Raw genomic sequence first — 24,676 nt, 5'->3', positions numbered from 1 at the left:
CTCTGGAAAGTCTTTGCAAAATATAACCAACCAAGTACCTAAAGGTTCTGTTCACAATGGTGCATATAAATCAAATCAAAACAAATAACAACAACAAAAATAGCTTACTTTATTTTGCCTATTAGTGTGTATTTGTTTAAAATATGGTAAATAGTTTGTGATGCTTCAAATAGGGTTTTTTTTTTTTTTTTGCCCATATAAAATACAGTCATTCACAACTCATCTAAATAGACGCCAAGTATATCTGAGACTGAAAGATACTACAACTTAATCCTCAGCTTTTCTCTCTCTCTCAGATGAGCTAATTGACATCCAGAGATGTTAACTGACTTGTCAGAGGATAATTAATTCACATATGTTAGATTCATAACTAGAAAGCAATGTACTGGCTCCAGGTTTAGTCCTGTTAAAGTATATTTATCAACTTAAATATATAAAAAGTTTAATTGAAGTATAGTTGGTTTACAATATTATGTTATTTTCCAGTATACAGCAAAGTTATTCAGTTACATATATATATATATATGTATAACATATATATAATTTTATATTCTTTTCCATTATAGCTTATCATGGTATATTAAATCTAAATTAGATATTAAATCAAGTTCCCTGTGCTATCTAGTGACCTGTTAAAGGCCTTGCTGTATAGTAGGCTTTGTTAATTATTTTTTATAAAGCAATTTGTATCTGATAATCCCAAAGTCCTAATTTATCTTGCCATCCCCTTTCCTCTTTGGTAATCATAAGTTTGTTTCCTATGTCTGTGTGTTTCTGCTTTGTAAATAAGTTCATTAGTTGTCATGATTTAGATTCCACATATGAGCAATATCATAGAATGCCTTTCTCTGTCTGATTTGTTTCTCATAGCATGATCATTTCTAGGCCCATCTATGTTGCTACAAATGGCATTATTTCATTCCTTTTGTGTGGCTGAGTAGTATTCTCTTGTGTGTATACATCACATCTCCTTTATCCTTTCAACTGTCCTTGAACATTTAGGTTGCTTCTATGTCTTGGCTATTGTAAATAGTGCTGCTATTAACATTGGGTGCAGATATCTTAAAAGTTTTATTTTAATGCAAAAATATAAGTACAGCACTCTTTTAGTGCTCTTAAAGACATTTATCAACTTGAACATACAAAAAGTGTGTATGTATAAGTTTTTAGTAATATTTGAAACAAACACTGTATATGACAAAGATATTGAAAATCATTTTAAAAAGTTGGATTGTTTGATATTTTTATTGACATTTCTAGGATTTTAGTTATAGCTGCAGTTTTCTATTTTTAATCTACATTTTTAGTACAAACAAGGAGAGCAAAAGTGAAGGTATAACCCAGAATATAATTTTTCACTTTTGCACCAAAGAGAGTCAGTTTATTAAACACAGCATCAAACTTTCAGAAAATAATGATTTATTTAATTTCTCCTCCACATGTTTATAGAGGTTATAACATTCATTCAATCATTCAATATTTATAAAAGCCTAAGAAGTTTCAGGTAGTATTCATAGTGATTAGGATAACTCAGGGAATAAAAGAGAGAAAAATCCCTGTCCTAATGGAGCTTACACTCGAGTGGAGGAAGACAGATAATAAAAAGTATACTGTGTAAGACAAAAAGTTCGTTTTTTAATAACATCTTATATATTATATGAAAGTGAAAAATTGAAAGTATTAACTATTCAGTCGTGTCTGAATCTCTACAGCCTCATGGACTATGGCCTGCCAAGTTCCTCTGCCCATGGAATTCTCCAGGCAAGAATTTTGGAGTAGGTTGCCATTCCCTTCTCCAGGAGATCTTCTCAACCCATGGATCGAACCTGAGTCTCCTGAATTGCAGGCAGATTCTTTACCATCTCAGCCACCAATATAGAGCAAATATAATAAGTAGCATGTTGATAGTTGGAAAGTTAAAGCGGAAGAAAAAGAAAAGAAACTGCAAGATTAATGTGGGATATATTTGAAATAACTTGGTCAAGATGACACCTGCTGCTGCTGCTAAGTCGCTTCAGTAGTGTCTGACTCTGTGTGACCTCATAGACAGCAGCCCACCAGACTCTGCTGTCCATGGGATTCTCCAGGCAAGAACACTGGAGTGGGTTGCCATTTCCTTCTCCAATGCATGAAAGTGTTTATAACAGCCAGGACATGGAAGCAACCTAGATGTCCATCAGCAGATGAATGGATAAGAAAGCTGTGGTAGATATACACAATGGAGTATTACTCAGCCATTAAAAATACATTTGAATCAGTTCTAATGAGGTGGATGAAACTGGAGCCTATTATACAGAGTGACATAAGCCAGAAAGAAAAACACCAATACAGTATACTAACACATATATATGGAATTTAGAAAGATGGTAACAATAACCCTATATGCGAGACAGCAAAAGAGACACAGATGTATAGAACAGTCTTTTGGACTCTGTGGGAGAGGGCAAAGGTGGGATGATTGGGGAGAATGGCATTGGACCATGTATAATATCATATATGAAATGAATCCCTGGTCCAGGTTTGATGCATAATACTGGATGCTTGGGGCTGGTGCACTGAGACGACCCAGAGGGATGGTATGGGGAGGGAGGAGGGAGGGGGGTTCAGGATGGGGAACATGTGTATACCTGTGGTGGGTTCATATTGATGTATGGCAAAACCAATACAGTATTGTAAAGTAATTAACTTCCAATTAAAATAAATAAATTTATATTAAAAAGTGAAAGTGAAGTCACTCAGTCCTGAGAAACACCTAAAGGAAGTGTGAGAGTGAATTGTATGGCTTTTTTTTTTTTTTTTTTCTTTTGAGGTGTCTCTTAAAAAGCAAAGCAAATACAAAGATCCTTAAGCAGGAAAGGTCCTAATGGGTTCAAAGGGTAGAAAGGAGGCTAGTGTGGAGACAGAAGAGAAAGCAAGAGAGAACCAAGTAGAAAATGAGGTGAAAGTGATTTCAATCAATTGCTGCCTTTCATATATTTCTCTTTGGGACTCTTCTTCCCTTGAAATAATTGGTCACTATAACCATTGTACCAACCAGCCAGAGATTATATTCCCCACTGTTAAGTTAAACCTAGAAAGCAAATGGGTGATTGTGGCTTCTGCAAATTCCTTATGTTTCCCAGGTTTTCAGAATTAACCTAGAAAGAAAGTGAAGTCTCTCAGTCGTGTCTGGACACTTTGCGACCCCATGGGCTGTAGCCTACCAGGCTCTTCCATCCATGGGATTTTCCAGGCAAGAATACTGGAGTGGGTTGCCATTTCCTTCTCCAGGAGATTTTCCTGACCCAGGGATTGAATCTTTGTCTCCCGCATTGTAGGCAGACGCTTTACCAAACACTCTTATAATTATTTGCCATCTGGACTATATGATTTTACTCTGACCTAAATAAAGTTAGGTCAGAATAAAATCATGTAGATGCCTTCAAACTGTGGTGCTGAAAAAGACTCTTGAGAGTCCCTTGGACAGCAAGGAGATCAAACTGGGGTCAGTCCTAAAGGAAATCAACCTTGAATATTCATTGGAAGGACTATGGTAAAGCTTCAATACTTTGGCCACCTGATGCAAAAGGCCGACTCATCAGAGGGAGAGGGAGAGGGTGGGATGATTTGGGAGAATGACATCCTATCATGTATACTATCATGTAAGAATTGAATCACCAGTCTATGTCTGACGCAGAATACAGCATGCTTGGGGCTGGTGCATGGGGATGACCCACAGAGATGTTATGGGGAGGGAGGTGGGAGGGGGGTTCATATTTGGGAACACATGTAAGAATTAAAGATTTTAATTTAAAAAAAAAAAAAAAAAGAAAAGAACCTTATGCTGGGAAAGATTGAAGGCAAGAGGAGAAGGGTATGACAGAGGATGAGATGGTTGAATGGCATCACCGACTCACTGGACATAAGTTTGAGCAAACTCCAGGAGATGGTGAAGGACTGGGAAGCCTGGCGTGGGGGTTGCAAAGTCTTGGACATGACTGAGAGACAGAACAACAAAATGTTGGAATTTTACTCCTTCATAGTATTTCAAGACATTGTTGCATGGTATAAATACTATAGAGATGTTGAATATAATAACATTAGTCAGACTGAAACTTTTGAAAAAGAGTTGACTAGCCAACTTTTAGATTTTTCTATTCATGTCATACATGTTACATAATTACTTTCACTGAAGCATTTTTTAAAAATTAAGACAGTTTTTAGTTCAGGTTAAGATTTACAGAAAATTTAAGAGGAAGATGCAGAGATTTCTCATATTCCCTGCTCAAACACATACAGAGGCTCCTCTATTATCAATACCTCCTATCAGAGTAGTATACTTGTTATAGTTGTTATTAATTATATAATTGGTAACCTACACTGACACATGATAATTCCTTTAAGTTCATACTTTGCATTATGGTTTAGTCTTGACAGTATAGAACTTCCCTGATTTCTCAGTAGTAAAGAATTTCTTGCTAATGCAGGAGTTGCAAGTTCCATCCCTGGATTGGGAAGATTCTCTGGAGAAGGAAATGGCAACCCACTCTAGTATTCTTGCCTGGGAAATTCCATGGACAGAGGAGCCTAGTCAGCTACAGTCCATTGGGTCACAAAGAGTTAGACATGATGAATCCCATGGACAGAGGAGCCTGGTGGGCTGCAGTCCATGGAGTCACTGAGAGTCGGGCACGACTGAGCGACTTCACTTTCATTTTTATGCATTGGAGAAGGAAATGGCAACCCACTCCAGTGTTCTTGCCTGGAGAATCCCAGGGATGGGAGAGCCTGGTGGGCTGCCGTCTATGGGGTCGCACAGAGCCAGACACGACTGAAGTGACTTAGCAGCAGCAGTAGCAGCAACACTACACAACAGAGACAATAGGTATATAGTTGTATCTTATTTTTATTTGCATGTGCTCAATAATCCAGTACTTTGGCCACCTCATGCGAAGAGTTGACTCATTGGAAAAGACACTGATGCTGGGAGGAATTGGGGGCAGGAGGAAAAGGGGACAACAGAGGATTAGATGGCTGGATGGCATCACCGACTCGATGGACATGAGTTTGAGTGAACTCCAGGAGTTGGTGATGGATAGGGAGGCCTGGCATGCTGCGGTTTATAGGGTTGGAAAGAGTCAGACACGACTGAGCGACTGAACTGAACTGAATAATATAGGATATGCAGCATATTTTCATATGTTTATTTGCCTCTATTTTTCATCTTTGGTGATGTGTCTATTAAGGTCTTTGGCCATTTTTTAGCCAGGTTGTTTGTTTTCTTATTGTTGAGTTACGAACGTTCTTTGTATATTTAAGTTGTCAGTGGTTAATCGGATATATATTTTAAAAATATTTTCTCTCCCAATCTATGGCTTGTCTTCTCCTTCCATTGACAGTGTCTTTCAGAGAGCAGAAGTTTTAAATTTTAATGAAACCCAACTTATCAATTATTTATTTCATGGATCCTGACTTAGGTATTATATCTAAAAAGTGATTGTTATATCCAAGGTCATCTAGGCTTTCTCCTATGTCATCTTCTAGGATTTTTGAAGTTTTACATTTTACATTTAGATCTATAATCCATTTTGAATGAATTTATGTGAAAGGCATAAGATCTGTGTTTAGATTCATTTTTTGCTTGTGACTATCCCGTTTTCCACCACCATTTGTCAAAGGTATTACCTTTGCTACATTATATATATTGCCTTCATTTCTTTGTCAAAAGTCAATTAACTATATTTAGGCATCTATTTCTGGGCTCTCTATTCCTTTCATTAATCTATTTGTGTATTCTTTAGCCAGTATCACACTGTCATGATTATATTAAGACATTTTTGAAAGATCGATTTCAACACATTTAATGTTACTCCGATGTCTTATCACTATTTTTTTGAATGTTAGGATACTAAAAGGTTAAACAAATAATATATTTTTATTCTACCTCCTCTCCTCCCAAATGTTTTCTTAGAAGGTAAGAACTTTACACGTTGCGAAATTATGTTCAGAAATAGTTACTTAGCATAAAAAATTGCCTTAAGCAAGCCAATGTGGTGCATATATTTCTCAGAATATGTGTGTGTGTGTTTGTTGGAAAGATGGCAAGGGGAGTAAATCCTTTAACATAATTGGAAAATAGTGTTCAAATACATTACGTGTCAATAATCCAAGGAGAGAAGAACGAGACCACACTTGCATTAATCGCTCATGTCTAAAATGTGAGGTTGCTGGAAGTGGAATAAGGTGAAAAGATGATTCTTTTGCTAGTCTGGGGAAGGGAGAGAGAAAAAAATAAAAAGAGAGACAGAAGAATTAAAAAAAAAAAGGAAAGAAGAGAAGGAGAAGAGGCATTTGTTTGATGTAATGACTTCTGACCGTTTTTTGTGTGTGTGTGTCTGCACTCTAATTAGTGCAAACAATTGGCTGGTCCTGTAATTTATTGTCTTACCTGTTTCTGCACTGAAGCTTTTTTTCTTTTTCCTCCACAGAATCCTTTGCTAAAATTACAGTTGTTTAAAACAGAAAGACCAGTTGTGTATTGTATATAAATTATGAAGGACAATTCATTTTCAAAACCAGGAGTGAATGTGCAAACAAGAAATGTACAACTAAATACAGTTAAGATTAAACCTCTTGAGACACATATTGATTCAATCACTAGTTAGCCTACTGAAATTATTTATTATAATCACTTTAATGAAACATGGTCATTGGAGTTTGGATATGTTCCATCAATTAGAAAGAAGTGAAAGGTGTATAAACATTATGTAGGTTATGTAAAATTTTCATTTTTTTTCTATCCTTAAATTTTCTCATGAGTCCTAATGCAGGTCCCAGTAAATTGATCTAAAATAGGGCAAAGTCTTTCAATAAACCAATTCTTTAAGCAGTAGAGCTTTAGAGATACTCATCAACAAGAATTCCATCAAATAATCCTTGAAAGGATAAACTGCATAATGAGAATTAAAAGTTCCAACAATACCCATTAGGGTATTCTCATGCACCATTGATTCCACAAGTATCAATTGCTTTCAGTTAGTTGAACTCTTGAGTGTTTACTGGAAGGGACTAATAAGCCCCAATCAATTTTCTTTTTAACCTCACAAAGGTAGCCTTAATGAATTAAATGTTTTCTCTCCCTCTGCTACCCCCTCTCCCTCCACTGATTACTTTACATTTTGGACACATACTAATAAGCATATTTTGAATGTTTGATTTTATAATAACTGTCTCCCCAAAATAAGATAAGATGATGCCTATGCATATATTTTGTCTGTGATGGAAATACTGACTTTTTCTCCTTCACCTTACATCATTATTGCACTCATGAAACTCTGAGGATGTATCTCCTTTTGTTTTAGTTTCAAGAAAACAACAGGATCAGGCTGTCAAATGCATTTGGTGCTTCCCAGTAATGAATTCAATTTGCCTCAATTTTATTGAGTTGCCACTCTTTACAATTTTAAAAATAGATATAGATGAACAGAAAGATAGATAAATGGTTTATATGCCCAAATCAGTTCTCCCAGGTGTCTGGTAATGAGGAACAATCTTGTTTTAAACTGATGATCTCAATCCTTTAATCTTTCCTTCAGGGTTATTCTGTCATTGTGTCAAGGACAGAGCTATTGTCTCTCTGTATAAAGACAAAATTAAAATGCATTTATAAATACAATAAAATATTAGTCTTCAATTATGAGAGAGATATATAGATATAAGAAATTATTTGTATTATTGTTTTCAATCTTAATTTGTTCTAAAATAATTACATAGCTGTTAAGTATTAAAGATAATGTTAAAACATACTTTTAGAAAATAAATTAGTTACAAATTGTATTATTATGTGTTGAATCTTATGCCTTGCTTGAAAAATGTAGCTGGTATTAGGACTTCAGTGTTCCTTTGCTGGAGTTCAAGTGAAGCTAAGCTATTTTATTGAACTTAAAATTGAGCCTTCCCAGGAAAATCTGTTAACATATTTCTAAATAGTATTTGTCATTATAAAGTAAGATTTTCTTTTATTAATTAACAAACAAATACTGACTTTTAGCCATCAAATATTGTTTCAGGCTTCAGTCAGAACCCCAGCTGTCAGCACGTAAACCTTCTCAAAAGAGAGACATCAGATTTACGCATTATTGTTGGGATTTGGATGTAGTGATTCTCACTTAGAGCTCTCTGAGTTTAAAGACCTCACCCTTACCCCCAAATATGTACCCGGTAAATTCATTAGACATCTGAAGTAAATTGGAGTTGCTCACTTAACTGTCAGACTTTTGTGAGAGGGAACATAGTGTTGTGTCCATGGGGCCTAGGATGGGTCTGGTGAACAGTCAATTCCTATTAGTTGCTGTTGGCTTGGACTCTTCAAAAAAACAGGATTATCACTGATAATTAAGAATTTTGGAGGAGTATGTGGTTTCATATGTTTTATTTAGAATAATATGTAACAAAATAATATGACAAAATATTATAAAGCGTAATACAGAGTGATTCTCAACTTGGAAAATCTCGAAGGACACATTTAGTGGAGTGGTGAGCTAGCAAATGTTTAACACCCAGCTGTCTGTTTATCTTTGCCATTAAGACCATGTGCCTTTCTGCTCAGGGTCCTGATCTGTTGATTATTTGCATAATAATTGATTATTTAAATAGTAATATATATATATATATATATACATACCTATATATACCAATTGAAAAGTATAACATTAAATGTAGATATCAAGATGAATGTATATTTAATGTGCCACCCATACATGGTTATGGGTAAGCCACACATAATCCATAACATACTAATTAAATTAATTACATTAGAGAATTCATATGAATTTTTGTAATAATCTTTGAAGTGTAATTGCATGAAATTAATACAATTTATCAAGCATGTTAACAACTAACTCTAAACAAAACTTTCAAGGACTTTAAACACAGTACAAGGTTTACCACTGAGAATTTACTCATTGAAATTGAGAAACTTCATCCACTTTCCATAAATAAATATCACTGTGGTGACAGAGAGAAAAGTAAATTTCTATCCATAGTGAATAATAAGTCTTTAGGAAAACTGTCATTTGGTAAAATGTCAAGCAGTTCATTTCAAAGGAACATGGTCTATGAGGCAGCAATTTTAGAGATGCTTACTTCTTGGAAGGAAAATTATGACCAACCTGGACAGCATATTAAAAAACAGAGACATTACTTTACCAGCAAAGGTCTGTCTAGTCAAGGCTATGGTTTTTCCAGTAGTCATGTATGTATGTGAGAGTTGGACTATAAAGAAAGATGCTGCTGCTGCTGCTGCTGCTGCTAAGGTCGTGTCAGTCGTGTCCGACTCTATGCGACCCCATAGACGGCAGCCCAGCAGGCTCCCCCGCCCCTGGGATTCTCCAGGCAACAACACTGGAGTGGGTCGCCATTTCCTTCTCCAATGCATGAAAGTGAAAAGTCAAAGTGAAGTCGTTCAGTAGTGTCCGACCCTCAGCGATCCCATGGACTGCAGCTTACCAGGCTCCTCCGTCCACGGGATTTTCCAGGCAAGAGTACTGGAGTGGGGTGCCATTACGCATGAGCACTGAAAAATTGATGCTTTTGAACTGTGGTGTTGGAGAAGACTCTTGAGAGTCCCTTGGATGGCAGGGAGATTCAACCTGTCTATCCTAAAGGAGATCAGTTCTGAGTGTTCATTGGAAGGACTGATGTTGAAGCTGAAACGCTAATACTTTGGCCACCTGATGCGAACAGCTGACTCATTGGAAAAGACCCTGATCCTGGGAAAGATTGAAGGCAGGAGGAGAAGGGGATGGTGGAGGGTGAGATAGTTGGATAGTATCACCAACTCAATGGACACGAGTTTGGGTAAACCCCGGGAGTTGGTGATGGACAGGGAGGCCTGGCGTGCTGTGGTCCATTGAGTCGCAAGGAGTTGGACATGACTGAACAACTGAACTGGACTGAACTGAACTGTTTCAGAGTTGGGAAGTAGCAGGTAGAAATAGTAATCAGAGTTGCATTTACTATCTCTAAATGAAAGGAAAATAGGGCTGAATATTTAATCTACCCCCCAAATCCACTTGACTGAAACTTGCATTCAGATGAACTATGTAATTCTCCAGTGCACATAGAGCAAGGGTGTGTATGAGAATGTGTATTTATAAATATGTATGTACATGTGCATTATGTATTTCTAGGCATTTAAAAAGCTACAGACTTATCAAAACAAATATCTCATAACAAATATCTCTGCTACCTTACTTGTTTACCTTGTTTCACAATAGACCCGTGATCATTTCCCTGCCTATTACTTGAAGTGGAAAATTAAAATAATAGATTGTCTTTCCTATTGCTACCAAGACAGTAATACCTAGGTCTTAAAAATTGTCTCAGAGGATGTGCTGGAAATATTAGTTTGGTAAGTTAAAACAATCCTCAGCATGTGAAATTTTGAAGGCAAGGGGTCTGGAATAATGGAATCTGAATCATCAAGTAAGGAGCAGTGATGTCTCTTAATCTTCTCTCTGTGTCTGAAGTGAAACAATTTAAGAAACTGTCACTGCTATAAATCATTTATGATGGCTTCATAAAATATGTTTATATTTTATGTAGATAAACTAGATGTATTAAAAGTAATATACAGACACAGACTTTGCCAGTATATATTTTATATGCAATAACATATATCATGAAACATATTCCATTCAATTCACAAATACATAGCATCTATACATTATGAAATCTAGACCATAAGGTCACACCAATGCCCCATCACATAGTCTGGTGCATAAAGGAACGATGCACGGCATTGTGAGGTAAGCTAGCCGAAAATGTTTAAAAGTATTTGGGGGTGTCAGAAGGAGTCAGAGGAGACCTCACAGAGGAGATGGAATTAAAGCTGAGGTTTTAAAGGGTCCCTGGTAGACCTCCTCATGGCTGAATCAAGAAAGACTGGAACATGCGCAACATTCAGAACTTGTAATGAATTATCTGTGTCAGCGCCTGGGTTGAGAAACAGAACAATCTGGAAAACAAAGTTTCTATATGATAATGCACTTTAAATTTAATACTGTGGTCACTGGAGAACAAAAAACTTTTTAATAAGGTAAGTTTTTTTTTTTTTTTATAAAGATGTTTGGATACAGAGAAGTAGATTCTAAAGGCAGAAAGAGCAGTTAGGAAGCTATTTTGATAGCCCAGGAGGGAGACTCCATGGAGGTAAAGGAGAGTGTAGGGCAAGGGTAATAATACTGACTATTGTGAAGGAAGATTATGAAAGAAGAGACTACAGAAAATGTCAACGTGCTTTCCCTGCCAAGTAGAAATTAGAAAACACTCAATAAAACCACATACAACACACACAAGCACGTGCATGCACACACACACACACACACACACACACACACACACACACACACTTTCCAATTCACATACTCAAGATGCCAAAGAGAAAATGAAGAAATTTGGAAATCTGAGCAAAAATTTGTTCTTTTACTTCCCCTCCCATATAATGTAGCTCTTTGTTCCAACAATTTATTTGAGCGTATAACAATATTTATTATAAATTATCTATGTGCACAGGTCTGTTCCAGGGGTTGAGATTTAAAGCCTAGAATTCCTAGAGAGTATGTTGTTTGCATCCTAGCAGTATGTCAATGACACTGCTTCACTTTAAACTTAAAAGACAAATCAATGGAGGAAATTTAATTTAGAAGACTTTGTTGTGTAATAATAAATAGGACTTACCTAGGATCTTTTTCCCAAAGAGTAATGATTTGTTGGTAATTATAGAATAAATTATATACCTCCAAATACACTGTTTCACAGAAAAGACCTAGGGACGAGAAATATTTAAAAGCCAAAATAAAATAAGTAATAATAATACCATTCTATTATTTTATAATTCAAAGTTATCTTTAAATATTTTATTTGTTGCAAAACAAAATTGTAAAGGAAACTGTGGTAGATATTTTTTCATGATCCAGGTTGAAAGTCATGTAGAAAGAAGGAAATCACCTGAATTCAATAGTTCTAATGTAAATATTCTAATTAAGAGTAACTACATTAAAACATACAAGCAACATTCTTATCTCCCTGTGGTATATGAATTAAATGTAAATAAAGCTATGTATACCTATGTATATAGTTTTATTGTTTACATCTATATACGCACATTTGCATTTATATGTGTATATATAATATTTGTGTGTATTTTATATGTTTATATATGCACACTCATATATAAGTTCTGTTTCCTGATACTAGAAACTTTTGTCATTTTTTTTTCAACTACATCAAACTACAAAAGAAAAAAAAAATAAGTTTTTACAGACCTCAGGCCAAGTATCCAGGTAAAAAGAGAAATGAAACAAAGCTTCCTTGATGGAAGAATAAGGGCTTTCTCATCTCCTCTTGGGAAAGCTTTGAATCATTTATAAAAAGTGATTTATTTTCTGAGAAAAAAAAAAAGTACAGATTTTTTGGTGGAGAAAACTGGGAAACTAAAATTTAGGGAGACAGACACCCAGATGTGTCGATTTTTTGAATCACTGTACATGACATGTCTAGATGCTAAGAAATTGCAAGAAAATGTTAAAGGATATACAGAATTCCCAATGGTGCCCCTTATTTCTCAATTGTTTTCACTGGTGAAATATATCTTTTCAAAAAAATATTGTGGAGGCTTTGTATACACTTGTAGCTAAAAGAGATTTCTCTTACAACAGTCAATGAGTACTTCTGTGGGCACACCAAATAATCTGCATATCTCAACCTGCTTATTCTCTTTACTACCTGAAATGAATTTTGAATAGCTAGTGAAGTTCATTATAGCTAATGAACTTGTTTATAGTTTTGCACTCATTCCCTTGTCTTCTATCCAACACATTCAAAGTTTGCCCCTCTTCTCTAAAAAAATAATCCACTTTGCTACTTCTGTTTCCATTTCCAGGTGAGTTCACTACCAGTATCTAATCTAGAAGGATTTCCTTATGTTGAAATGAGGTAAACCCTGTACTGACCTCCCAGATGATCAAGGCTAATAAAATGTAATAACAGAGTATATAAAACACTTTGGTTAAAAAAAATCTTAGAATGGTATTTTGTATGTGTTTTCCACCTATTCATAAAACAAAAGAAAACATTATGCAATTGGTATATGGGGAGATATTTTTAGGATACAGATACAACAAAGCCCTGAAGGTTGTACATAAAAATGAAAAGGATCCCAACTGTGTACATCCAGCTTTCTTCTTGGTCTTTCCTAATTCTGATGATGCTTAAATAAGTATCCCCAAGCAAGAACTAAAGTGAAACATGAAGAATAGGCATGTTTTATGTGTCATCAAATAGATTTTCAGATTAGTTTTTGATGGCTGCTTTTTAACATGAATACTATATTTAGGTGCTTAATACAAAAGGTCATTCCATAAGCACTGCCTGATACAGTGATCTGTGCCATTTTTAGAGAATTCAGAATTATCTTAGTATTTCAAATGATTTAATTTTGCCTGGCAATTCTACTATTAGAAAAAAGAAAATTATACCCTTCTCATTATATCTTTAAGAGGCTAAAAATCACCATATTTTGTTCTATTTTATTTAAGGCTCATCTAGTTTAAATGTAACCATTCATTACAATTTTAGTTAAAGTTTTTTAATAATTGGGCATATTTCATAACTCACACAAGCCAAAAATAATGATTGATAAGAAACTTATATCTGGGTTAATGTTTTAATTTTTAAAAATTGTTTTAAGACTGATGAAACAATAGCAACAAGATGCGCTTTGAAATAAATTTTATAAGGATCAAAGTAGAATAAATATAGCAAGAATTTTTGATTGAAAATAAAAGAGGACATTTGAGTTTCTTTCATATAAAGTGTTATGAGACCAATATGTCACCATGTCATTTAAATCTTTTGATGAGATAGCTTCCCCTGTGATTTTGAAGCCGCTGGAGCAAACAGAAAGGCAAAAATTTGAAGTGCTTTTTAAGTCAAAGGAGAGAAAAAAGCAAGCTTTTTGAAACTATGAGAAAAGAACAATAGATTTTGTGGACGATATTGAATAGGCCACTTGGAACTACTGCAAAAAGTCTACAGTGCATATATTTCCATGAATCTTTCAAGTTTACTGGATGATCTTCTCAACTAAGTAAATGACTAGCCATTAATATTAATTTTGGGGGAATAGATGGTATCTGTTATTCATACATATGTTCTCCTTAGTGTTTTACCAAAGTACCTGGCAGCTAGTAAATATAATCATCTATAAATTTGTTCATTCAATCATACTGTGAATTAAAAAGTTCCTATTATTAAATTCTGATCAAATGATAGCCATGTTTTTATTTTTTTCAATAATTCATAGTTGCGGTAGTGACTAGTAAACTCATACCTGTTTATAAGGGCTTTTACACTATAGCTGTATGTGCATGTATGCAAAACTATATAAATAAATTTGCGACATTTTGCTACTTCAGACATCAAAAATGGTATCTTCCTAACACTGTTTCAGGAAATTATTTTAAGGAGCTAGATAAAATGCTTTTATAATAACATTTAGTGTTCTAATTATGTTAAAATATTAAAGTTGATAACAATTAAGGTACAAACAACCAGTCAATGACAATGACAGATATACCTATATAGCATTGATGATCATACCAAAATTTCAACCTATATAATTATTTTAAATATTCAGGGACTTAATGCTTTCCTTCATCTTTCTAGCAATAATCTTATCTGCTTCTCCCAGGAGCTTGAGTAATTCTGATTTTTTCCCCATCATATACACTATGAATATTCATGCTAAAATGAGAACTGTTAAAACAAAGCATGAATTATTTACTGCTGCCCAGAGCTGCATTAACTTCATGGAATATTTCTAATTCACCAAGGATTTGAACATCTAGCTTAGGTCAGTTAAGCATTCATAACACAGGATTCTAAAAATAATGTTCTCCAAAGTGCGCGGTTTTCACTTAAAGAACGTCAGTACAAATCCAGTAGCAGTGAACAGTCCAATTCCATCCGGGTCAGAAAAATGTGTTTCTTTCCTCTCTGCATGTTAGTTATAAAATAGTGGATTCTGAACACAATGCTTGTGGTGAGAAAAAGGTTCCTGAGAGACTGTCCTCAAACCTATGGATTACATTCCATACCGATGTTTCGGCAGGACTGGTGTCGCACCGCAGTTTGGTGGGGAAACACCAGTGGGGCAAGTGTAGAGAGCTATGCAAAACACAAGTAAGAACTCTTCTTCCTTGGCTTTCAGCGCTGCGACCAAGCTGTGTCTGTGAGAAATCGCTTTCTTTTAGCGTTGGTCTTATGTAGTGGAAAGAACACAGACCTAAAATAGACTCATCTTATGTAACTGTGTCGGAGAAGGCAATGGCACCCCACTCCAGTACTCTTGCCTGGAAAATCCCATGGACGGAGGAGCCTGGTAGGCTGCAGTCCATGGGGTCGCTAAGAGTCCAGCAGGACTGAGCGACTTCACTTTCACTTTTCACTCTCATGCATTGGAGAAGGAAATGGCAACCCACTCCAGTGTTCTTGCCTGGAGAATCCCAGGGGCAGGGAAGCCTGGTGGGCTGCCGTCTATGGGGTCGCACAGAGTCGGGCACGACTGAGGTGACTTAGTAGCAGCAGCATGTAACAGTGTGAAAATTAATGAATTCTCTGAATTCTCAGTTTAATCTGTAATATGCCTACATCCTATGACATGAATTAATGCATATTAATCACTTAATATAGCTCCTGATGATCTGGTGTGAATTTAAGCATTAGACATTTGAATTTCAAATGATTAGTCTGCTTCTTATGCAATTTGATAATTTAAGGAGAAGTTACAGTACTCTCTCTAAACACCAGCTTCCTCAGCTGTGAAATGGGGATTATGATAGCATCACTGAATGTGGTATTTTGTGATGTGGATTAGGAAGTGGATATATATAGTGAGAGGTTTCCCAGATAGCTCAGCGGGTAAAGAATCCACCTACAATGCAGGAGGTGCAGGCAGACGTGAGTTTGATTCCCTGGTCGGGAAGATCCGTTGGAGGATGGCATAGCAACCCGTTCCAGTATTCTTGCCTGGAGAATCCCATGAACAGAGGAGCCTCGTGGGCTACAGTCCATAGGGTGGCAAAGAGTCAGACATGACTGAAAAAACTGAGCATATAAACATGTATATATAGTGATACACTGTTTACAGTGTTTAACACAGCAAATAGCATACCTTAATGCTCAATTCAAGTTCACTTTTATTTCATAGTTATTGTTGCTGCTACTGCTGCTAAGTCGCTTCAGTCGTGTCTGACTCTGTGTGACCCCATATTAGTTGGTAACTTTCATTCCTGTAGTTTATCTGATGATAATGTGATTAAATGACTGCTTTGGAAGCTAACATTTCAGTAACATAAATATTCAGTGATATAACAGTTTTCTCTGATAACAATAATGAATATTTGGACAAGGGACACACAATGAATATTTAAGATAAATACTTGAATCCACATTAAAATTACTTTCAAGGGCTTCCCTGGCATCTCAGGTGGTAAAGAATCTGCTTACAATACAGGAGACTCAGATTTGATCCCTGGGTTGGGAAGATCCCCTGGAGAAGAAAATAGCTACCCATTGCAGTATCCTTGTCTAGAGAAGTCCATGGACAGAGGAGCCTGGCTGGCTAGAGTCCATGGTGTCTCAGAGTCAGACACGGCTGAGCGAATAACACTTTTATCTTCATACTTTCACTAGTTATCCTCGGTTATGGAATAGTTATCCAAATATGTGCCATAGTCTTTAAAGGCCAGTAGCAAAGCATGGAGACTCAGAACTTTTTCATAGGACTTGTTATAAGGGAGCCCATAACAAATCATATTCATTGCTAATTCTCTAACTAATCTCAATTTTACAATCTCAATTTATATCACTTTTGTGGCAATATTACCAAACCAACTATAACTATGTGTTCAGAGGAGCCAGGAGGAGGCAATCTAACAAAACCTGAATTACACAGGGACCTTAATCTCCAACAGGTCCCAGAGAAATCTAGGTTTTATTTTTAGTTTGTGCTTTGTTGATATTGTTTATTTCCCTATGAACATTCAAAAGTCCTACTTGCAAAAATACTTGTGGCATCTTGTTCATGAAAGTCTCAGATATTTTACAGGATCCTCCTTTTCACACATAGAAAATGTTGCCTTTTATGGGAGAAAAGGAATAAAAGAAATAGAAATAGCTGTCAGGTACCAATGGGGTGAGATTGTTTGAAGGCTGTTCCATGTTATTAATGGAGTAATACGAGGATTATTCCTTGTAGTCTTATGTGGCCTTATCATAAAGAAGGAAAAAAGAGATAAGCATTTTGTCTTCTGTAGAACAAAACTCACGAAACTGTAAAGCAATAGAGAATTGTTATCAGTGCAAAGGGACTGTCTGGTAGGTAAAATGCCTTATTAAGAAATTTTTTGATAGTATTATAATTAGTATCCTATCTAATATGTTCCCAAATTCCTACAATTTACCAAATATACTAAATGACTTGCATAATATAGGAGTTTCAAATGTATTTCTTTAAATTTGGTTAATAGATTTGAAATAATAAACATAAGATAAAAACTGTTGTGGTCATCTCTGGGTTGTGGGATTAGGAATGATATTTTTCCTCTGTGCTTTTCTGCTTGTCAATGTTTCCATAAAGAATATTTTTGAAAGCATAAAAACAGTTCAAAAAGCTTTCTGTCAGAAACTATGAATTCTCAAGCAAGGTTTAAATGTAAAGAAAAAATAATGAAAGCCTTCTGTATTATTTTAGTCTAGATACCATTGAGCTTGTGTATTGTGGGAACAGTCTTTGAAAGAAATGACTTTTAACATAAAATAATGATGATAATAGTAATGATAACAACAATAATCTCACAGTTTGACCTGACTCCCAGCCCAGCTACTTGAAAGCAGATGAAAGCTGTTTCTGACTCATGCAATTTAACTCATCACTTCAGGAACCATTGTTACCGTTGCAACAAGCAGATGTCACTGCAGACTGTGTGAAAATGTCAGAAAATGAAGTAAATCTCAGAAGTAGTAGAAATGAAATCTCACCCTTAAAGTGTGTTTTTTCCCACCCTCAAAACCGTCAATCTGAAGGCTCCTTTGTTCATTTGCAGCATTTACTCTGACTGGGATTCCTGGTCTGAAAATATTTCCATTTATCTCCACCTGGTATGGCAGCCCCCCCTCGCAGGCTCATTAGGCTTCGAGGGGTCTCAGCCGAACTCCGGACCTGCCGAGTCTGATAAAAGGAGCTTGAAACCTGCTCAGGTGCTAAGTGGGGGCTGGGTGCAATCGAGGGAATGTTATTAAGTTGCAGAACTGAGTATGACATATCATTTTCTGGATAGATGGGTAGAGTAATGTATGTGCTGATCTCAGCTCTGCAGGAATAAAGGACTTTTCATCCAGTCTGTTTTTCACCACCACCACAAACAAGCCTTCTAAGGACTTTTTCATTAAAAGTAAAAGCCAACCATGTTTGAACTTAAGCTTGGAATTTGAGAGTGCAATCCTCTAAAATCAGACACTTTATAATAGGGGAGTGGAATCCTCTTTCTGAGACTAGTTTTCTATCCACTCAGGGTGGAGAGTATTTAAGCTTCTACAGTGAAATACTGTTACCTGAAACAGAATCCTATTTCTTTCTTCAAGTAAAAGGAACTTTACAAAATGTCCTGATGATACACACTCTCAAAATTATCTTTCAGAACTAAAACCACTTCATACCGTATGTCTGTATCATTTATGTTAATTTATTTTCTCAAGAACTCATCCTATCTCTTAATATGTAATTTAGGCATAAAGCTAATCATAATATCTACATGTTCTATATCTATTGCTTTATCTTATTATGATAACTCTGATCAAATTTTGATGATGCTAAAAAGCTGTCACTGTGGAGTGAAAGTGAAATAAACTTTTCACGTGAAACACAAAATTCCAGTAAATTGGTGCAATTATAAAGTTCATGGAAGGTGGAGATACAGAAATCTGAAAGAAAATGACTCATTTCCTTTCTATAAAACCATTTTTGTCATAATTTCACAAGAAATTGACTAATCAGAGACCAATTTTTGTAAAAGTAATTATCTCATAGAATACTTTGGAGTGCTAATGCTAGAGAGAAAACACAATGACCAGCACAAGGCTAGGATGGCCAATTCCACTGTGTTCATTTGGGGTTCTGAGGCTGGTCATCTCACCTCTTAGCATCCCCATCTGTGAAATGTACCACAGGACTGCTTGGGAGGTCAGCTGTGATCTTGAGGGTGCACACAATGTGTAAACTTCACACATGTAAAAATCGAATGAAAATATGTCTTCACTTGGCAGGAAGAGAAACTAAGTTTCTCTTAGCAGTTGAGTGGGCTTCTCTGGTAGCTCAGCTGGTAAACAGTCTGCCTTCAATGCAGGAGACCCTGGTTCGATTCCAGGGTCAGGAAGATCCCCTGGAGCAGGGTGTGGCAAGCTACTCCAGTATTATTGGCTGGAGAATCCCCATGGATAGAGAAGCTTGGAGAGCTACAGTCCAAAGGGTTGCAAAGGGTAGGACACGACTGAGCAACTCAGCACACTAGGTGGTGCTAGTGTAAAGAACCCACCTCCCAGTTCGGGATACGAAAGAGACACTGGTTGGATTCCTGGGTCAGGAAGATCCCCTGGAGGAGGGCATTGCAACCCATTCCAGTATTCTTGCTTGGAGAATCCCATGATCAGAGGAGCCAGGTGGGCTACAGTCCATAGGGTAGCAAAGAGTCAGACACAACTGAAGCGACTTAGCACGTGTGCAGGCATGCACTGGGTTAAAAAGTTTGATTTGGCCTATGTGTCATCTCAGGGTGCTGGCTTGAATTTTGTAGACCTCAAAGCTATGAAGAAGTTGTGTGCTTCTGTGTCATTTCCCAAGTTTGGAGCAGAGAAAATTTCTTTTACTAGTATCTGAATTCCCTGCCTATAGAGTTTAAAAAAGGCAAGAATGTTCTGTAACAAAAAAGATAAGTAAGGTTTTATAATTAAGGGCTCTGGCCAGCTAGGGTTCACCCAAACAAAAGAATCTGAGTTGGGAAGAAGGAATGATTTTCTCTTATAATTAGGACACCTATTCCCCAGAAAGGGGGGCAGAATGGGGATGAATATTTCTGATTCTTCAGCTTTTCCATCGCCTTACTTCCTTTACCTTATAAATTAGCAGATTTGCATACATAAAATATACCTGAAAAACTCAATAAAAGCATGGTTTAAAAATATGCAGCTAATTATATGAGAATGTTCATTTCTTTTCCCTATAAGGCAAATGAATATTTATCAAGTTAAATTCCAAGATACTTATTATCTTGCTTGCATTTTGAATATAATTACATTGGAAGGCAATTGTTCTGATGGGTGTAGGCAGAGATTAAAAGATTTGTATGCACTTTTTAAAAATGCAAAATAATCATAGTTTTTTTTTTATCATTAACAAAGTAGTTCAACCCTTCCCTTCAGCTGAAAAATGTTAGCATTAAAGCATAGCAGTTCTAAAGATATACAATAAAGGAAAATGGTTGAATAAAGACTAGATGGCAATTATTTTTTGGAAACTAAATGTAAAAAATAGGAAAATGCTTGAGAAATTAAAAGGTGCTATTTAATCTGCTATTTTTTTAAAGCTTAGCTTTAAAATAACTGCCCTCAAATTATTTCACTAATGTGTAGTAAAGTGATATTATAGTCAACAAAATTTATAAAATAGTGATTAAGCAATAATTGTGCTTAAATTAATGAAATTTAATTATGCTAGGGCAAATGAAATTAAGATTTTTTATATCTACATTTATATACATAATTTCTATTATTATAGACTTTTTTCACATTTTACTTATCAAAATAAAGTTATCTACATAAATTTTATTTTCCTTTTTCTGAGCTTCCAGAAAACATGGTTTATGTATTGCATTTCTTTTACTGATGTTAAGCTATCAAAAGTGCCTTAAGTTAATTGGTATACAATAAATATGTAAACCACTAACAACAGGTAAAAAATAGGATAGAACGTTTGAAAAATAACACCAGTTCATAGAAGAGTAGATTTAATTATACTACAGAGCAAATAACTAATCTGTTGACATATAAAGTCTTTTTTTAAATTATATTTTTGCTTTTCCATAACCTGCCTACTGTAACAAATATTGTCAGTGTCTTCCCAGATCAAACATGGGACATAAACAATAAAGAAAACTGCTCAAATCCAAGCATACTCACCCTACGTTATTGTTTGACCAAGCACTTTAATAATTCTAAGGAGCAAAGTTAAAATATTGAGTGGTGAGATTGGACAAGAACTCTTACAGCAACTGCCTCTGAAATAGTGGAACATTCAAAGCCTAAAACAGACTGAATAAATTTCAACTGAGATTAACTCTTGAGAACTTTGTGGCCAAATAGGAAGAGAGATATATTACTGCTTAGCAATGAGTTATGCATTTTTATTAAAAAAATACTATATGTACATGTGGTTTGATTTGAACTAAGGGGAAAAAACAATATCTGGGACTCTGGAGCCCTTTGATTAAAATTTCTAATTAATTTTTATAAATCCCTTTTAATATAGGTAGGAGTTCCGCTTGGGATTATCAATTTAAGAGTTATACTTGTACTCAGTCGACTAGAATCTGTCCTAAGCTAGTTATGCATAACACCTGCTAAAGTTAATAGACGTTCCACATGAGTAGCTGATTTTGCCAGAGTCATGTGGAATTAACTAATATTGAAATTTGGCTGATAGTATCTTAAATGTTTTTCCATTTAAAGAGTGTTTATTATTACCTTGCTTGGTCTCCTTAAATAATTAACTATTTTTGATGTGCATGCACCATGTTTTGGATGTGTCATCATTTTTTGATGCTCTATAATCAGGCAAAGAAAATATTTTTCAAGTTTTATCTCCTAATATTTAGTGTAAATGATACAGTGGCATATATGTTTAAGAAAGCTTGCAATGGACAATGTATTTTTGAAAATTTGTATAGAATTTACAGACTGATTGATCTACCCTCTTTAAAAGAAGCATTGTTATTGATTTAATGGTCAAGTACTAACATTTTATGAACTGTCATTTTTAGTAGAAAATTGATACACAGAAGGGCAATCATGACTACTGTCCATTGATAGTCATTCTTCCCATTCTAGTTTCCTTTTCAGTTCTCACATTTTCATTCACATTGTTTATCTCTCTTGCAAGACCTTCTCTTCAATCCTTGTCATATAGAATCTTTAAGTCCTGCCTCACATTCTCAGTTCAATCTTTTCTAATCTGCCACAATTACATCCGTCCATCTTTCCCAAGTCAGTCAGCTGGATCCTACTCCTTGTGACCCTATGGACTATAGCCCACCAGCTTCCTCTGTCTATGGGATTTTCCAGGCATGAATACTGGAGTGGGTTGCCATTTATTTCTCCAGGAGATCTTCCTGACCCAGGGATTGAGCCCAGGTCTCCTGCACTGCAGGCAGGATTCTTTACCGACTGAGCTAATGGGGATTTCAGTCCCATTACTCCATGGCCAGATAGATGGGGAAAATATGAAACAGTGTCAGATTTCATTTCATTTGGCTCCGAAATCATGGTGACTGCAGCTATGAAATTAAAAGACGCTTGCTCCTTGGAAAAAAAGCTATGACTATCATAGAAAATGTATCTAAAAGCAGAGACATCATGTTGCGTACAAATGTCAGTATGGTCAAATTTATGGTTTTTCCAGTGGTCACATATGGATTTGAGAGTTGGACCATAAAGAAAGCTGAGCGCCAAAGAAATGATGCTTTTAAACTGTGGTTCTGGAGAAGACTCTTGAGAGTTCCTTGGACAGCAAGGAATTCAAACCAGTCAATCCTAAGAGAAATCAACCTTGAATATTCATTGGAAGGACTTATGGTAAAGCTGAAACTCCAATACTTTGGCCACCTCATGCAAATAGTGGACTCACTGGAAAAGACTATGATGCTGGGAAAAATTGAGGGCAAGAGGAGAAGGGGGCAACAGAGAATAAGATGGTTGGATGGCATCACTGATTCAGTGGACATGAGTTTGAGCAAACTCAGGGAGATAGTATGGACAGAGAAGCCTGGCATGCTGCAGTTTATGGGGTGGCAACGAGTTAAACATGACTTAGCCACTAGGCAACAACAAAAAGATTATATCCTATATTCATGTACCTAGTTATGTTGTTCAGGCTGAAAGCTTCTGAAGTACCAGATGAGTTTGGATTTCTTCCTAGACCCTTATACAATGACTTATGCATACTCAGTATATGTTTAGAGATGGAAAATGAAAAATTACTTTTTTATATTACTGCAGAGTAAATCAGTATGATTATGAATCCCAGATAAGGTAATAATGTAATGGACTTGCTCTGGCCAGCAACACCAAGCAAGCAACATTTTCCTATATGAGAGTAATTCTTTTAGGACAGAGAATACAACCAGCAAAACTCATAGTGTCTCATCAATTTATTGAAAAAAAAAAAAAAACTACTTTCTGAGAGAGATATTTTATACTATCTCTACTAATGGAAATTTGCCAAATATTACTTTTTGTGTGTCTCTTTTAAAGATTCATGTTTGTTTTATTTTAGAGTTGTCAGTATTTATTTTGTATAATATGCCATATATTCAATACATTAAAAAATAAAAATTAATTCTTTTCCATATTTTCAACTTATTTGGTAAGACAGAAAAATTAAAATCTAAGAAATTATCACAATTATCTGAAGCAAAAAGATAGTGAATAAAAGTAGTTTCAGGGCTGATGCTATATATTGAGAAAGAAATGAAGATTTTTAAGAAGGCATATTAGATTTCAGAAGCAGATGAGGGATCTGAATAGAAGTATTTGAAGCAGATGCTGTATATCCTCAAAAGAGGATTATAGCAATGGGGATAGAAATCGGAGAGTCGTCAGCATACTGATGGTAACAAAATCCACTTGAGTGTACACACTACCAGGATGAATATAATTGAAGAAGATTAGTGAGTCAAGCATTGAAAGTTGGGAAAACCACTCTCAACTAGCAAGATAGGATTTAATAAAAATAAATCTAATCTAAGAGGACCAGCAGAGAACAGAGACCCAGAAATTGATAGAGAATTCCAAAGAAATTGGTCAATATTTTTAAATTTTATCAACAGCCCACTTTCACTTTTTCTTGACTCTTTAATTGCTTTCCCTTTGACCACCACATATATTGTCATCTTCATCCCAAATCTCTCTTGCAACTTCTGAACTCTCGTGTTCAGCCCCCTCCAGGAAATCTTGTGCTGCACTTCCACAAGATGTCAAACACTGCTAAACTTGCTGGTGCAAAGACAGCTAGCTGTCTCTTGTTGTTGTTGTTGAGTCACTCAGTTATGCCCGACTCTTTGAGACCCCCTGGATTGCAGCATGCCAGGCTTCCCTGTCCTTCAGGATCTCCTAGAGCTTGCTCAAACTCATGTCCATTGAGTCGGTGACTCAAGGGAGTCATCAACGATCTCATCCTCTGTCATCCCCTTCTCATCCTGCCTTCAATCTTTCCAAGCATGAAGGTCTTTCAATGAATCAGCCTATCTCTAAGAATTTTCCACAGTTTGTTGTGATCTACATAGCAAAGGCTTTAGTGTAGTTTATG

Source organism: Capricornis sumatraensis, chromosome 1 (genome assembly GCF_032405125.1).
Source record: "Capricornis sumatraensis isolate serow.1 chromosome 1, serow.2, whole genome shotgun sequence".
Lineage (NCBI taxonomy): Eukaryota > Metazoa > Chordata > Mammalia > Artiodactyla > Bovidae > Capricornis > Capricornis sumatraensis.
Note: the sequence above shows the minus strand (reverse complement) of the source record.